The following is a 5,000-nucleotide window of genomic DNA, read 5'->3' on the forward strand; positions in this document are numbered from 1 at the left end:
GTATATCATAATATGGTCATTGACATGTTTTTCCAGTAGTTTTGACAATACTGGTAAAACGGAAATCGGTCTAAAATTTGAGGGATCTGTTTTATCACCTGCCTTAAAGAGGGGGATCACTTTAGCTTCCTTGAAAGCTTTGGGATAAACACTTTTTTCAATACAGAGATTGTAAATATACGTTAGAGATTCTGCTATATGTGGGGCTGATAATCTAAGAATTTTGCTGTCTATTTCATCAGTTCCCTTTGTGCTACTTTCTTTCAAGTGAGTTAGAGAATTATATACTTTGGAGACTGACAAAAAAGGTATAACTTGTGCCTCGTATTTAATTTTGGTGTCACAGTACTTGCGCAAAATGTGTAAATTGTTTTCATCGGATTTGTCAGTTTTTATTACTTTACTTGCAACTGAACAGAAGTGATTATTAATTTCATCTGGCGAAATATCGTTTTCGTTCCATGATGTGGTCTTTACACATTTATTAGTTAAAAGATTAATGGCTTTCCATGTTTCCTTGGAACTCTTGCCTTTCTTAAGAATGTCTTCGAAGAACTGCTTTTTTGACTGTCGAGTCATATACTGACATTTTGCTTTCTGTGTTTTGTACTCTTCAGATTGGCGGTCGATCCGGCATAGATAATCTCGGTAATGTTGGGCTTCTATAATTTCAGGAGTGATCCACCCTGGCCGATATGAATACTTAATTCTTCTTGACCTTTTAGGTGCATGTTTATCTAAAACTTCGCGAAATGTAGAATACCATGTTTTTAAAGCGTCATCAGGATTGGTCTTGTTATATATCTCACTAAACGGTGCAGAACGCATGTCTTCAAGAAAAAGTACTTCATTAAACTTAGCAAATGACCTGTACGTGAGGACAGTATGACCAAGCTTAGGAATTTTCACACCTTTTTTTGACCATGTACAGCAAATAGGGAAATGGTCGCTTATGCCTATGACAGGTACACAGGTTTCTATTACATGTTTTGAGTCGGTAGAGTATAAGTGATCAATGATGGTACTGGATGAGGGCGTGACTCGCGTTGGCGTATTGATCAGTTGGGACATATTAAATACAGTAGTAATATCTTTCCAAGATTTATTAGATTTCGTCATGTCAATGTTAAAGTCCCCCATGAGAAGAATCTCTTTTGATTCTAACCAAACTAAATCCATCATGGTTACAAACTTGTCAACCCAGTTCGCTGGTTCAGCTGGATTCCGATAGAGAAATCCAATCAAAATAGGAGATGCATGCTTTAACTTCACCTCTGTCCATATGCACTCCACACCAAAATTTTCAAACTGAGGTAAGCGCTTGAATGTTATATGTTCATTTATATAAACTAAAAGGCCCGTTTCTTTAGGATTTTTTGGGTCCCTTCGTATAGTTTGAAAACCGTTGATAAAAATTTCTTTATCGTCTATGCAGGAGTTAAGTCTAGATTCTGAGAATCCAAAAATATGAAACCCCCTGCCATAAGACTCACTGTTCTGAACAACCTGGGAAACATCAGACATTTTGTTTACAATATGATTGATATTAAGGTGTCCTATACGAAGGCCTTCAGTCACAGGCCAACGATTGTGGTCATATAACTTTGTCATCACGTTAAAAGTATGCAAAGCAACAACACAAATGAAACAAAATAATTAAGCAAACAACAAAAATTGTGTGAAAGGAAACAAAAATGTTAAAAAGATGAATACTATTTAGTAGCAAACAGTGCTCAATTCAACTTCCAGGGAACAATGTAAGAACACACAAAACGCTGGAAATAAAATTGTTGAACAAAGCGATTGGAAATGAAACATTAATTAACCAAGAAACAATGCGGTTGACACACAACGATGCTATGATGAATATCAACTCGAATTCCGTAGATACAAAAGTTACTGACAATCCGAATACACAGTGGGAAAATTACAAAAGTTGAGAAAGAAGTCGCGCTATGAGCTTTAGGGCAGCAGCTGGATTGTCAGTGGAAGAGGGGACAGTCACGTGCTCAACAGTTTGCAGAGCGGGGTGGGCGCTATGCGCGAGGCGGGGTGGAGGGGGCGGGGCCTCACTACCACTGGTCATGGACACGTTTGTTTTGACAGGCCTTTCATCGGGAGCATCGCACTGATTGGTTGAATTATGTAGGTGTGAATGCGTACCGTGTGATGCCATGTCCGAATAAGAGCGAGACGAGGTGTTTGACTGATTGGCCGAAGCTTTGACCGGGTGTCCGCGAGATGACTGTGCGGTGTGTGTGTTGTCCCCCGGCCTGGGTTCGTTTTGTTGACCTGAAAATCTAAAATTCCAGGCCAGACTAATTGTGCCGCGAAGGCTTGGATGCTTGTGGTCGCGGTAGAGCGCCTGTCGCGGCGAACCATTCTGTGTGTGAAAGGTCTGAGAGTTGTTAATGAACAACACCCCAGTCCTCTCACACACTGAACGGAGAGAATGGTTTGAATGTAAAATTTTGCTGTCAAACGCGCGGGTGCCCTTGCACGAAGGGAGAATACTGGACGCTCGGAGTGATGCCCGAGGAAAGGCCCGACGAAACAACCCGACCAGTGTAAACCACGTGTCTTCAGACACAGAGCCTCTCTGGACTGAATTCACTCCTACATGAATGATTGCAAGATTTACTTTGGGGTTTGGTTTTTGAACCTGCAGCCAATTGATTAAGTCCTGACAGGTCATCCCAGGGACACAGATTTTGTGCATCGTTTCCCCGCGGGGCGTCATCTTCCTAATGTCCATTTGTTTAAGGACACTGTCCCCGATCAGGAGCATGGACACCTTGCTGTCCACCGATTGTTTATTTAGGTGGTCGGCGGGGGTCTTAGCGGTGTCACTACTGTCTTTGCGCTTGGCTGACTGGGGGGACGTGGCGGCATTCTTCTGATGTTTTGGAGTGGGTGACAAGTCGGTCGCCTTGTGCCGAGCCGACATGTCATGTTGGGTAGGGGGGGTGCACTTGGAAGAGGAGGGGTGAGAGCCGGGAGAGGTGTATTCAGACCCAGGCGCTGGATCCGAAGGGGACTTCACACAGTTGATAACTTCCACTGGATTGGCAGAGGGGGGCGGGGACTTGACAGAAGGGGATTGTGGGTCTGGGGCCATAATTCCAGGTTGCGAGGGCCGGGGGTTAGGGGAGGTAGGGGAGGGTTTTTTGTTCGGAACAAGTGGGCTTTGGCATTTCTGCAAGAGGGGGCCAGGAGGGGAAATTTGACCTTCGAGCGCTAGAATTCTGCAGTGTAGGGCCCTGTTCTCAGCCTGTAGGGCAGCGAAGCTGGCCCCAACAGAGGACATGATGTCGGACAGGACCGCATCAAACTGTGCGGTCGTAATCCAAGCCGCCGTTGTGTTGACCGTCTTGGAGGTTGTGTCGGACACATCTCCGGTCGTTGTGTTGACCGTCTTGGAGGTTGTGTCGGACACATCTTCGGTCGTTGTGTTGACTGTCTCGGAGGTTGTGTCGGACACATCTCCCGTCGTTGTGTTGACCGTCTCGGAGGTTGTGTCGGACACATCTCCCGCCGTAGTGTTGGCCGTCTCGGAGGTTGTGTCGGACACATCTCCCGCCGTAGTGTTGACCGTCTCGGAGGTTGTGTCGGACACATCTCCCGTCGTTGTGTTGACCGTCTCGGAGGTTGTGTCGGACACTTCTCCCGTCGTTGTGTTGACCGTCTCGGAGGTTGTGTCGGACACATCTCCCGTCGTGGTGTTGACCGTCTCGGAGGTTGTGTCGGACACATCTCCCGCCGAAGTGTTGACCGCCTCGGAGGTTGTGTCGGACACATCTCCCGTCGTGGTGTTGACCGTCTCGGAGGTTGTGTCGGACACCTCTCCCGCCGTAGTGTTGACCGTCTCGGAGGTTGTGTCGGACACATCTCCCGCCGAAGTGTTGACCGTCTCGGAGGTTGTGTCGGACACATCTCCCGCCGTTGTGTTGACCGTCTCGGAGGGTGTGGCCGCACTGTTGTCTGCTGCAGAGGGTGCAGCGCCCAACTCTCCACGGCGTGGCACCAGCCTGGGAGAGTGCAAGTGGGAGAGGGAGACCTCGTACTGCTCACCGCCTGTCAAAATGACAGACCTCTCAGCTGTCTGTCGTACCGGTGTTGTTGGTGTTTCAGGCACACTTTTGCCCGTGGCATCAGGTAGAGACAGCGGAAGCTTCTCACATTCGGTGAGGGCTGTGTCAGTGTCGGCCTGCCGTACGTCCAGACTGTGAACCAGGGCACGCACAGTTTCAAACTCCGCAGAAGCCCACGCACTGGTTTGTAGTCCCTGCACTAGGACTTTGGGCGGGGATTTGGAGGAGTTGTACAGGTGAAAAGTAATGAGTTTCTGCACTTGTGCTTGTTCACTCCAGTTCGTTTGTGTTTCTCTAAAGACTTGGACTGTTGTCTGTCTGATGGTGGGGTCTTTGTCATGAGAGACATCAATCAGTCTTCCCTTTTCTCTGTCATAGTCATGCCACGTGACAGACACATCGTGGAACTGGTTCTGGGCATAAATAAAGTATCTCTGTCTGAGAACAAATCTCCAAAGCTTTATTCTATCAGTAGTAGTGGCAAAGGTCTTCTGGTTAGGGTCCATGGTGTCCTTTATACATTCTTTAGTCTTCATTTGTGTTTTGTTGTTGTCAGTTTTTTTCTGTTTAAAGGCAAGAGCCATTGTTCTGGTGACAACTGACATTTTTTTTAAACACAAATATCAACTTGGAACACAACTTTAGACACCTCGAAAACAGCCGCCGATACGCTCGCGCGACGGCTGCTAGTCAGACACGCATCATATTGCGTCACAGAGATGCACTCGAGCACCGCGGACCGAGCACTAGCACAATGGGAAGGTCTTGAGTCATGTTTACACAGAGCAAGCACTGACCGGCGTAGATCGGGCCAGCGAGCTCCATGACAAGATATTACACAAGTCTACACATCTGGCTTGGCGTTCCATTTAGATCATAACACACAGATTAGCAATCATGCCACAGCTG

Source organism: Littorina saxatilis, linkage group LG3, assembly GCF_037325665.1.
Source record: "Littorina saxatilis isolate snail1 linkage group LG3, US_GU_Lsax_2.0, whole genome shotgun sequence".
Classification (NCBI taxonomy): Eukaryota; Metazoa; Mollusca; class Gastropoda; order Littorinimorpha; family Littorinidae; genus Littorina; species Littorina saxatilis.